Below are 14065 nucleotides of genomic sequence, written 5' to 3'. Positions count from 1 at the left end.
ATTTTGAACAGACAAAAAATGATTTGTATTTTTTGAACGGTTTGAAAACTTCGTTGGGTTTTTGTAGACAAAAGGTTATGTTCATTAGGGTTTCTTGAACAGACAAAATATGATTAAGGTTTTTTGAACGTTTTGAAAACTTAGTTGGGCTTGTAAGTCATTTTCTGGGAGTTTTTAAACCAATTTGAGACAGTATGACGGGCAACAGTGACATTAATTATGGTTTTCCTTGGCTCTAACTAGTATCATGTGATTCAAAACTCATCGATGTATTTCTTGTTCTGAGTGTGTTTTCCTTGGTTGAGAAACTATTTTGAAGAACATTTTAGGGTTTTCCACTACTAAATAAAGAGCTCATTTCCAATGAATATTTTCATCAGAAATCTGTCAATAAATGGTTTTTTCAATGAATTTTCTTAGGAACTACAGACAAAATTTTTCGTCAAAAATTTACCGACATACATAGATCACCAGTGGACTTATTATCAATAGATTACCAAAGAACCTGATTTGGCTACATTTGACCATTTACAACTGAGTTATTTAGATCGCCTTTGACTATCTCCATCATGTGTAATCTAGGTTGACAAATATTGAATTTTCCTACAGATTTTTGAAGGACTTTTTTCAGTTTTTAGTGTCGGATTTCAACCAGTTTAGCAACTAAACTGACTTTTTAACAATAGTTTTTTTTTAAGAAAATATATCCGAAGTTTTCTACTCAAAATGCAGAAAAAAAAAACTCAATACGTTAAACATATAATAATATTCATTTTCAACCACAAAACTAATAGAAAATACAATAAAAGTTGTCTAATAGATTATAAATGCCAAATTCAATGAAAAATGTTTAACTAAGTGTTTAAAAACATAAAACTAAGAATTATTTGGTGGATTACCAGATGAGTTGAATTATCGCATAAAGGTCATCAATTGTTCTCTAATTTGAGTAAGACTCTTATCTAGTTGAGCTTGTTATTGGTGCATTTGCAAATTTTGCTGAGTTTGTCTGCATTCTATCTCATTTTCCATACCAAGTTGAGTTTGTTGGATGGTTTGTTCCAAGCTTGGAACTTGTTCTCACAACTTTGTACGTAAAAAATGGTTAGGTAAATATAAATAGTTAGTAAATCTACCTCACTTTTAAACCAAAATAGGGGTATAATTTGCTTTATTATAAAAAAAATATTACCAATCGATCCATAATGACAACATCTATTACCAATCGAACCATAATGACAACATCTTTACTTCTTATCAATTATATAAATCAATTGTACTTTTTTACATAATAAAAACATAATTTACTTTTTATCCATTATAGCATCGTACTTTACATTTACGATTCATGATAGCAATATTATACTTTATTTTTCATCCATATTAGTAATGCTCCTTACTTTTACTATATATATTAGCAACACACTTTACCATTTATCTATTATAACACTATATGTTATATTTATAATACATATTAGCAATGTACTTTAACCTTACTATCCATAATAGCAAGTTAGCAACATAAGTTAATTTTCAATCATAATACCAATGTACTTTTCCTTTAATATCCATAATATCAACATAATTTATTTTTCATCCATATTAGCAATGTACCTTACTTTTACTGTCTATAATAGCAACATATTTTTGTTTTTATCCTTATTATTGCATTATATTTTCATTTGCAATCCATATTAGCAATGCACTTTACCTTGTTTTCTATAATTGTAAATAATTTAATTTTCATCCATAATAGTAATGTACTTTCCCTTAGTATCTCTAATACTAACATACTTTAATTTTCAACCATAATAGCAATGTACTTTGCCTATAATATCTTCAATAGCAACATACTTTATTTTTCATCCATATTCGCAATATACTTTACTTTTACTATCTATAATCTTAGAACCCCTAACCCTAGCATCCCTATTTTTCATCCATATTCGCTTTCATCGATATTCATGATCATTATGCCTCCATCACCCTCCCAAGCTCAGAACCCCTAACCCTAGCATTCATTGTTGAGTGATGAGCTCTTTGTGGTGTTTTGTTGCATTTTGAAGGAACAAGAAAAAGGTGTTAGCCCAAGGATCAAGCAACAACTCATCTCCATCTTCGGAATCACCCTCTGGACCATTTGTAAGTCCTCATGTTTCCATCTTGATAATTGTTTGGTTGTAGATCTAGTTTCTTAGCATATTTTGGTCCAGAAGAAATGGTTGTTGGGTTTGAAGTGATAAAGGTTGCAACTTTATAACTCTCGTGAGTCCTATGAACAATATATCTTGTAGATCTAGAGTTTGGTTAAGGTTCTTGATCTTACATGAGTTTTTGGTCACTTTTAGCTAATTTTGACCTAAAATGGATTCTAGACATGCATTGGACATGCATGTCTATAAAGCACCCACTTTTATGCTAGATCTGGTACTCGAAACTCTTCTAGAGTGGTTTGGTTATGGGCTTTTCGAATTAAGGGATTAATGGTTAAGTCCTTGTTGTATTTTGCTTTATTTCGACCTAAGGTTTGAGATCTTTATCTCTTTGGGTGTCCTAATGGATAAAGTTGGAAAGTTTATCCATCTAGAGCATGGGAATCACCAAATATGAGCTTCGGAGCTCCTGGGATTGAAGGAACAACTTAACCCATTAAGTTGTTAGAAACCCAGTGCTCACGGCATGGCCTTAGTTCGCTATGTCATGATGATTGGGAGATGCCACATGTTTTATTGAATGAGGGCCATGGTGTAGTCATGGATGGCCACGACATGGCAGTTGATTAAAGTCAATGTTTACCATTAACTTTGACCATTGACTTTTTGACTTGAGTTGACTTTTGGTGAAACTCCTAGATTTGGAAGAAAAGCTAAGGACTTACCTAGTATATATGTATATGTGGCACATAGCATCGGGGGTCGAAGGCACCAATGTCGGCTCACTGGATTATGTTTGTAGGATGCTAGCTATCTTTGAGACTCTTACATGTTATGTATTTCGGGTGGCGCCTGTTAGTAGGGGGCCCGATGAATACAAGGCAGGGACCGATGAATATCGGGCGGGGCCCGATCAATGTCGAGCGGGGCTCAATGTATGTATGGTATGTGGTATTTTGAGGAAATTACTATGTTTTGTGCTTATCATTTCATGTTTATTTTTTCAGGTACTTCTGGTTCTAGAGGGAAGGGCATAACGTGATCGCACTGCATCCACTAGAGTTTATTCTGCATTGACTATTTGTGATTTTTACTCTGATGTTTGAGAAAACTCTTACTTGAGTAACTTTTAAAGAAAATGAATGAACGGTCTGATTAAATAAAAATGAAATTTTATTATGAATTTTTAGGACGTTACAAGTTGGTATCAAAGCCTTGGTTTGAGGGATTTTGGACACACCCTCAGGTGTGGTTGGATGCAAATTGAGGAATTAGTAAATTTTCAAAAGAAAATGACTTCCAAAAAGGTTTTTTTATAAAAGAAAAGGGTGTGTGATGCATGTAATTAGCCGAGCTCAAGTAAGGGGTGAAGAATCGTTATCCACTCCCGAGGATCGGTGATTTGTTTGACCAGCTTCAGGGCGCATTGTGTTTTCCAAGATTGATCTGCGTTTAGGTTATCATCAGATGAGGTTCAGAGACGAGGATATGCAGAAAACGGCCTTCCGAACTTGTTATGGTCATTACGAGTTCATGGTGATGTGTAACACCCGCAGATTTGGGCTAGTCATTTTAGAGACAATAACAATCAAAAATGACTTTTTGATAGAAGTTTATTTAGAGTAAATCATCTTAACTAAGTTATAGTATATGTCACAGGGGTTCGATAAATATAAAGAACGTCGAAATCCGAGTTATAACGAAGAAGTTATGGCTCGTCGAAGTTTTACGGCAAAACCAACATGACACCGTGAATCGTAAAAAGTGAATTTGGGATAAAATACTTTTTGGCCTTATAGATCTAAAAAAATTTAGTGTATGCTAAACCGAGAACGTACACAAAAAGAACGTCTAAATATGACTTCGTATGAGGAAGTTATGATTTTTCTAAGATTTAGCATAGCAGTGCACAGCCCGGAAATCGAATTTTAGATCGATCGATTTTTAGCCGACACAACCTAAATGAGAAACGAATATCTCTTTAATAAGAGCTCAACTACATAAAGACAGTCAAAAACGGGTGTCGGATGAAAAAGTTATGAATTTTTGACGGATTTTTAACTGTCTAAGTCTATTAAAATATAACTTTAAAAATAAATTCAAAATTAGCTGATGGAGTCTAAACGAAAGTTATAGATGCCATTGATACCTATGCGTTGATGTAAAGAACATCAAAAAAAGTGCTCGTATGCAAAAGTTACGAATTTTAGAAGATAATTAGTTTTTTGGGTAACCAGCAAGCGACACGTAACGCGATCTGAGCCACTGCTTCCTCACCATGGCTTGAAACGAGATTGCGACACCTAGACGGAGTACGCCCAGGGTAACTCGAAGTATGCCCAACGTATTAATGTTTTGGCCATTACACCCAACTTAATTCTTGAGTACGCCCGCGTACTCGATGCTGACAACCGATAAATAGAGCTCGTTTTTCACTCGTTTCTCCACACTTTCTCAACCAACTCTCTCCCAAACACACCCAAAGCCGCAAGGATTTTCTCTAGCCTTTCCTAGGAGTTAGTAATGAGTCTCTAAGCACCAGAAGGATCCAATAAGAAGAGCTTTCAGCTCAAAAGTTCTGTCCACGCAGAGCTCGATTCTTCGCTAAACTCCATTGTAAGTGAGTTATGCTTACACTTCTTTAAGTATAGCTTATGTTTAAGTTCAATATCGTTATTAGGAAATTATAAACAATATAAAATATAATATACAAATTGTTATTATAATATCTTTTAACTACTTGCGGTATGGGGAATCCGGTTTGAAGGGCCGCATATGGTTGTTGGATTTCAAAAGCGCTATAATGCCAAAATGGTCCTTCCCTCCGGTGTTTCATGTATGGCCTGTGTCTATACATAGTGGTTGAAAAGTATTGTTTTAACACTTATAAAACAATATGGCTCATAAATAGTCGCGATAAATTTTAGATTAAAATCTAGTGGTAATAATACTAGGTTTTGTCGAAGGAAAATACAATCGTTAGAAGCGAAGCGCTACCCGAGTTGGGAATCATCACTTTAATAGGCGAGTGCATAGTCCCTTTCATGAACATGATTTTAATACAAGTATTGATTAAGGTATTAAATATATGTTTGTGTGTGAAATATTTGTTATTGCCTGAAATACGTGTTAAGAACATATCTGATAATATATGATGATTTAGGATACATAGTAAACCTAAATTAATTAAGAGGAATATTGGGTAGTATCTCCTTATGAGTACGAGTGAGATATACACGAAGGGTAGAACTTTAAAACTTGTCATTGATCCGATAGCATAGATTAGACTTAGTCATTCGTCCTTAGTCCAAGAGTATGGAGAGGACATGGTTATTTGTCATTAATCTGGGAGCATGGATTGAGACATAGTCAATTGTCCCTAGTCGGAGTGTATGGAATGGGCACAGTTATTGATATGAGAGTATGGATTAGACATACTTAATCCGGGAGTATGGATTAAGTAAAGAGGTTAATTTTAGATCTAAGAGTATGGATCGTGTCGTTGTAAGGATCGACGGGGTGGGATAAGAGTTGCTTATATAAGATGAAATTGTATATTTTGTGAGTTCATATATATATATATATATATATATATATATATATATATATATATATATATATATATATATATATATATATATATATATATATATATATATATATATATATATACCTTAATAAGCATTTAGCCTCAAATGCTGAATTTTAAGAGGTATGCCCCTTAAAGCACCATTTAAAACAACTTTATGCAGAAAAATCAGATGTTATCTGGTCAATAAGTGAGTCAGTTAAAGTTGAGCCCGCATTCCTCAAATTCAACCAATTGAATTGGTCAAAACTAATTGAATCAGTTAAATCCATATTATATAGCATCTCAGTCTTCTTCAATCTTTGTGTGTGTGTGTTTGTTTGTTTGTTTTGTGTTTACAGGTTCGAAGCAGCCATGTGTTCTGGCTTGAATCAGTCACCGCTCTCAATCATCCACCACTACAAACAACCCACTATTCTTCTCTTTCCCCACTATTTTATATCGCCGCCTTTTTATCTCAAGAATATAGCATTTGAAGGTAAAAAATACATGCGCTTTTTCTCTTATTGTTCAAATTTTCATATTTGTAAGAAGTATTCAAGTTTCTCTCTGCTCCTTTATCTTTTATCTTGGTCTCTACTTCATTCACTTCTCTAATTTTAACTTTCTTTCTTTTTCCAACTTCCGGGAACGAGGGTTTGGAACGATGGTATTATATTAATCAATTTTTATGTTCTTGGGTTATGTCATCATCGTGTTGTGTTTCTGATTGGCTCTCCTTCATTTTATATGGTTATCCTCGTATTTAATTTTTGTTTTTGAATAGCTTGAAGAAAAGGGGGATTTTCGTGTTCCTCAATCATCACAAGTTGAAATCCATTTACCCTTTGCCGGTTTAGTCGCAATCCCTCCTCTCCCTTTTTGATTTATATGTTCTTTTGTGTTTATCTAATCTAATTGAATTGAAATTCATCTCAACATAAATATGCGTAATCGACAGTCACATCTCCTCTACTATCAATAATATTTGCAGTTTTCTGTTATACTGAATAAACCATCTAAACAAGGTTAAGAACTTGTTTAATAACAAGTCTTTTGATAAGTTGGATATCCTTGCTTATCAAAACCATTTAAAGGAATTGACCAATATACCCCTTAACCTGATAAACATTTTACAGTAACACATATCACATACACCTCTATTCTATCAATTGTTGTTGCTCCTGTCATTGCCTCCTATATAAGTTAATAAGCTATAACTTAAAAAGTTAAAAGCATTTTTAAATAAGCTTAGCCAAACACCCTCTAAATAATCATCCCTCTCTCTGAAAATCCCTACACCCACCAGTTTACCCTTTCATTTTTATTAACAGAATATGGTTCAAGATAATTTCGATGAGCTAATTTGTTAATTCTTTATCTCATTTAATTTTCAGGGGTGTCATTTTTGTTGTTGTCTAAGCCGACCTTCTCCTCACTGGTAGAAAGGCTTTCCAAGGTAAAAAAAAAAATATATCCATCTCTTTCTTTTTGTTTAACCACCACCACTGCCACTTTGGTTCTTTCTTTATATCTGTGTGTATGCTATATATTTGTGTGTATATTTTTTCACCATTTATGTTTGTTTTCAAAGATCGTTTCATACATTTTTTTAATTGATTAAGATGATATGGAAAATAAAAAGATTTTTTATTGGTGAGAAAAGTTTGAATTTGTTTATCAACATTCGAAAGTGATCAACTAACAAGACAAGTTTGGTGAAGATTATCCTTATCCACACATACATAATGTAATATCTCACTTCCTTTTTGCTTACATTATATTTCCATCTGCCCATCACGAAAATTTTATGGGTCACCCTGCTTGTATCTTAATTTATTTCTCATGTAGAATACTATGCCAGTGTAGAGATATAGCAACCAAGTGCTTAAAATACATAGATATATAACCTTTGTGGGGGTGAAAAAATGAACATGTCTTCTTTTCTTACTTTCTAGGGTGAAAAATATGGTCGTGTACCAAGTAGAGTTCGAGTCTGTGTTATAATTGTATAAAAAAATATAAAATTGTAAATATTTTTTTAGTTAAAAGCCTGACTACATGTTGCATCAAGTTTATGTTTCATTTTTTTCTTATATATAGATATCTTATGGAAGTTAAACGGTAAGAACTTTAATATAAGGCACTTCAAAGAAAAGAAAGCTAAAGAAGAAAAAAAAGACCAATATGTCCCTAAGAGAGTAATAAGTGGTGTTTTGCTCTTCTCAACTTAATAATTTTACCATACGGCCCTTACATGTATCATGCTTACTCACTCATTTGTTTTCAATTGCAGAATTTTTGGAAGGACATCCCTAGTATTGCATTTTAATAAATTCGAAGGCTTTTAGGGAATGATTGAACAAGTTATAGGGGTTAAATGCATAATTATTTTAGTTTTATTCATAAATTGTATATTATGTTTCTTACTGGTGTTTTAGTTTTTAACCCACAAATTTTGGTTGAAATTCAAAAGTATTTGCATTATTATAGCATATCAATGGAAGGTTACAACTTTAATTGTTTTGCTTCTTGCATTTCCCATTTCCTTTTCTTAAGTGCTTTTAAAATTCACTTTAAAAAGCTGAAGCAAATCTTCATTTTGTTTTAAAAAAAATATATTTTGAAATTCAAATATAATTTTAAATCCCATTTGACATAAATAGATGAAGTAATGCCAATATACTAATTTTAATATTTGATCATGCAATGTATCTTTGCTTAAATTGTAATGAGTCCAAGTTAGGCTTCTTCATCCATTAATACAAGCTTAATAACAATCATTCAATAAAGAGTTACAAGGCAACTAAATTCATATGACGATCTAAATGTAAATATAAGAATTAATGTGTAGTTTATAAAAACAGTTTACCATGCATATGGAACATGAAAAAACAATTTTTTATAGAAATGATATTAATTTAAAATTTGAGTAGTTTGATATTTAAAAGAATAATAATTGTTTTGAAACGTCCCAAAAATACAACCCAAAAATTTTGTTTTTAAAACATTATCAAATCATAAAATCATCTAACGTTTAATAAAACTACGAATCACATATCTCAAAATGTAAAAGCGAATGTATCAATTCCACTGTTGTCAAAACATATCAAAAAATATCAAAATAAACTCCCAGGATAAACTGAAGCTGTGGTGGGTGTCATGCCATCATCCCGAGCTCTTCCCCTTACTAGCGGAAGTACCTGAAACCAAAAACTGAAACCGTAAGCACAAAGCTTAGTGAGCTCCCCCAAGCTACCACATACCATACAATAACATATAAAGCAACTATCGGGCCTTACCCACTATATCAGACCGGAGTCCGGAAACTGCATTGGACCGAAGTCCGGAACTAACCAGGGCCTTGCCCTCTGCATCGGACTGAAGTCCGAAAACTATATCGGAACGAAGTCCGGAACTAACCAAGGTCTTGTCCTCTGCATCAGACCGAAGTTCGGAAACTGACTGAACATAGCATAGCATAATCATAACTACTATCATAAACACATATACTGCATACTACATTGGACCGAAGTCCGGAACACATAATACAAAGACATGCTTGAATCACCAAGACATAAAGAACACTGAACTACTACATCGGACTGAAGTCTGGAATTACTGCTAACTAAACGGGCCGACATTGTGGCAGTAAACCCGTTCCTACTGGGAGGAAACTCACCTCGTAACGCTAGCTGTTGAGATGTTATATCTGAAACTGGCTGACTGCTGCTCCGGAACTCCCTGGCTACAAATCCCATAAACACTAAATCAGATACTGATAACTACTCTCAGGGTAAAATGACTATTTTACCCCTGGTCAAAGTCAACTTTCAGTTAACCTGACTCGCCGAGTTGGGCCGCCAACTCGCCAAATCCCTAACATCCTTTCTAATACTCTACCCGCTTCAACTCGTCGAGTCTGGCAAAGACTCGACGAGTTCTTCTCTGATACTAACATTGAGTCTAACTTCATCTGACTCGCCGAGTTGTATGAACAACTCGTCGAGTTCTCCTTCATCGTATGAACACGTCCAAATTGTGACTCGCCGAGTTGTATGAACAAATCGTCGAGTCTGTTCTTGAGGCAAGCAGATTGCCTTGGACTCGCCAAGTCTCATGCATGCCATTACTATACAGTTGATTCTAGTCGATTTCAGTGCATCCAGTTCATAGATCTGGGCTTCTAGGGTTGGTTTTACACGTAAAGTTTCCAAATTTACGTGCATGCACAAGAGAATGGGGGCTTAAACACCAAAATCATCCAACAATAAGCACTTAGGGTTTGGAACAAGGCTATATCTGCATAAAGGTAGCTACATTGAGCTCCTAGAGCTCAATAACATCCAGATCTATGGTTTCCATCCTAAGGAGAGTTCAGTTCTTGATTTTGAATCATATAAAGTTCCAAGAGAACCATAAACAAGCATAAAAGAGGGTTTAATGGAAGAATGAGCAATGTAATAACTTTATTACCAGAATATGTAGCAAATGGAAGCTAGATTATGGATCTCCTTTTCTCTTCTATTGATCTTCTTTCCTTTCTTTTCTTCTACAACTTCCAAGCTAGCACAAAACACTCAAGCTCAACAATGGGGACTAGGGTTTACAGAGAAATGCTCTGGAGGTGCTGGAGGCTGGGATGGGAGGCTATAATGACGTTTAAATAGGGTACAAAACCTGGGATTTAGGCTTTCATCCAGACTGGCGGACTCGCCGAGTTCGGGAAACGGACTCGTCGAGTCGCCCACCAAAAACACGTGCAAATCCCTTCTCTACTCGTCGAGTCGGGCTGCAGACTCGTCGAGTTCCTCTTACGAAAGGAAAATACTATATTTAAATTACATACCAGAAATGGGGCGTTACATGGTTACTTAAACTATTAATTAAAGGACAACTCGTAAAACAAAAAGAAAGCTTAAATTGGGTTATAGTCAATGATATCCAAACTTATAAGAGCGACACAACACGTTAATAATCATAATTTTGTAAACATTGAAATTGAATTTTACAAATATGATCATCCTACAACCCTTTTAATGGGTTACAAAAAATCTATAAGGTTTACAAATTGTGAATTTGATATGGTATGACAAAACCAATGAAAATATAAAATAGTATAAATATTAATTTACAATTTTATAGGTCTCAACTCACAATTTTATAGGTCTCAACTCAGGATGGTGGTGCGACCAATTATTCAGAAATCCATTATATGTTATGTTATCGAAATAAAATCAATTCACCGACAAAAAAATTATTTGATGTTAGCTGAAAAAATAAATTGTCGAATATAACATATGCAGTGACATAAACAACTCTTTATGTCACGTGCAACTTTTAGGCCATTCATCGGTTTCATTTTTTAACTAAGGATATTAATATTACCAGTTTTATCCCTTAAAAATTATGAGAGTGGTAATCAATCATGGTTCTCAGACTTTCTATTATGTGTCGGTGATGGAGTTGAAGTAACAGTGTACGGAAATTTTATTCGCATCCCTGATGATATGGTGATTCCCTTCACTGTAAAAGAAAAGTCATTGAATGCTTTGATTGATGCAATCTTTCCATCCTTGGAAATTTATAGATTTGAATCAAGTTATATTATTCCACATGCAATCTTATCCACAAGAAATGATAGTGTCGATGAGATTAATAACTATTTGATCGGTCGATTCAATGGAAAAGAGAGAATTTACTATAAGTTTTGATGAAGCCATAGACGATATAAATAAATTCTCTCTTGTGGAATTCTTGAATACACATAGTGTTACTGATTTACCTCCATAGTAACCTACGACTTAAATTTGGATGCCTGATAATACTATTGTATAATGGCACTCGATCGATATGTAAAAGTTTTCACCACAATGTTATTGATGCATGAAATAGTTGTTGGTAAACATGTTAGAAAGAGGGTATTTTTGCCAATGATCCCTCTATTTCCATCTGAAGATGACATGTTTCTCTTCTAGCTGAAGCGAAAACAATTTCCAATTCAATTATGATTCACAATGACAATCAATAAAGCTCATGGACAAACAATTCCAAGTGTATATATCTATACTACAAAATTGGTTTTCTTGCATTGACAACTTTATCTGGCATTATCCAGAGGGATATCACGTACCAATACAAAAATATTAGTGAAGTCTAACAATCAATTCAATGGTAGTGAAGTTTATAAATCAAATCTGGTGTATAAAGAAGTGTTATACGATTAATAATATACAATCAATCATGTACTCGTACACATTTGTAAACAGTCTGAACTCTTCTTTTTTTATTCTTACTGATTTCGTAGTTACTAACATAACTCTTATTGATAATTGTTCAGTAGTAGTAAAGTATTTGCGCAAAAAAAAAAAAAAAAAAAAAAACGAATCGCCTTTAGAAACTAATTTTTGAAAAAACTATTTACACTCGTCGCTTAACACGGGTAAACGGCTAGTATGTTTGTGTGTGTGTGTGTGTCTATATATATATATATATATATATATATATATATATATATATATATATATATATATATATATATATAATATATATATATATACATACAGGAAAAGTGAATATGTAGTTGTTATATACCTAATCTTAGGTATAGAACCTTTTAAACAAAGTAACTTTAAACAAAACAAAACAAATTTCATTTTCTCTTACTTTTGTTTTAATAGAATATCATTGAATTAAGTTCAATTATGAAATGAAAAAGATCAATTAAATATATTTTTATTGCAAATAATTATTGAAGTTTATAGAGAAAATAAAAAACCAATATTTTTTTTAATATAAATGAAGCATTTTGTCTTTCAATTGAAAACTATATCCAATAATTTTGTGAAAAGCTTGATTAAGTTATGACATGTTCTTTTATCTTTTATTCTATTAGTTTTCATTTACAATTTAGTAGAGTTGATTAAATGGTCACCACTTTTAATGCTTTAAGTTCTTAGACACAATGAAAAAAAAACATAAATTTGATGAATTTAGTAAGTCACATGATTATGTAATAATACCAAAAGATATATCATGATTACTTTGGATATAAATGGATCAAAACTACATTGTTTGGAAGGTTCTATATATAAGCTTAGGTACATAACAGTCACATATTCCTTAAGCCCATATATATATATATATATATATATATATATATATATATATATATATATATATATATATATATATATATATATATATGTTCAGGTTCATTTGAGACCATTCTAATTTTGTGATACCGTGAGACCAAATCTAAAAATAATTTTAAAATGCAAAATAAATAGAAAAATCCGAAAATTCTTTTTCTAAATATTATTTTCGGAACTTGAATTAACTAAAATAAAATAAAATAAATTCCGTTTTTTTTTTTGAAAAATATGTGAAATATTCTAATAGAATATTACACTGATATATTCTAAAAAATAATTTTAAAATACAGAATAAATGGAAAAATCTAAAAATTCTTTTTTTAAATATTATTTTCGGAACTTGAATTAACTAAAAAAAATAAAAATAAATAAAAAAATAAAATAAAAATAAATTCCATTTTTTTGAAAAATACGTGAAATATTCTAATAGAATATTATACTGACATATTCTAAAAAATAATTTTAAAATTCAGAATAAATGGAAAAATTTAAAAATTCTTTTTTTAAATATTATTTTCGGAACTTGAATTAACTAAAAAAATAAAAATAAATAAAAAAATAAAAATAAAAATAAATTCCATTTTTTTTGAAAAATACGTGAAATATTCTAATAGAATATTATACTGACATGTTCTAAAAAATAATTTTAAAATGCAGAATAAATGGAAAAATCTAAAAATTCTTTTTTTAAATATTATTTTCGGAACTTGAATTAACTAAAAGAAATAAAAAAAATAAAAATAAATTCCATTTTTTTTGAAAAAACCGTGAAATATTCTAATAGAATATTAGACTCTACATATTCTAAAAAATAATTTTAAAATGCAAAATAAATGGAAAAATCCAAAAAAAAAATTTTAATATTATTTTCGGAACTTGAATTAACTAAACAAAAATTAAAAAATAAAATAAAATAAAAAAATACGTCTCACGGTCTCACAAAATTAGGCCGTCTCACATGAACCTAACCTTTTATATATATATATATATATATATATATATATATATATATATATATATATATATATATATATATATATATATATATATATATATATATATAATCTTCAACAAACATTGTTTACACCACTATAACTGCATACAAAAAACCGTGTATAATTTCTATAATTGTTGGTAGATAAATAGAGTGAAAGATTCTAACCTCTACATGTTTATTTATTGAAATATAT

At 31.6% G+C, this 14065-nt stretch overlaps 1 long non-coding RNA gene across 1 annotated transcript; it reads left to right on the top strand.

Annotated features, from left to right (window-relative positions):
- The first annotated feature begins 5894 nt into the window (after positions 1–5894).
- LOC145057670 (uncharacterized) lies at positions 5895–8241 on the top strand. Its single transcript, XR_013686159.1, has 3 exons — positions 5895–6220; positions 7119–7180; positions 8018–8241. It is a non-coding gene; the product is annotated as an uncharacterized LOC145057670 (long non-coding RNA).
- Positions 8242–14065: the final 5824 nt, after the last annotated feature.

The sequence above is a fragment of the Lactuca serriola genome, chromosome 6, assembly GCF_051521515.1.
Source record: "Lactuca serriola cultivar US96UC23 chromosome 6, Lser_US96UC23_V15, whole genome shotgun sequence".
Taxonomy (NCBI): Eukaryota; Viridiplantae; Streptophyta; class Magnoliopsida; order Asterales; family Asteraceae; genus Lactuca; species Lactuca serriola.
The sequence above is the reverse complement of the archived record's forward strand: the minus strand, read 5'-3'. Positions and strand labels throughout refer to the sequence as shown.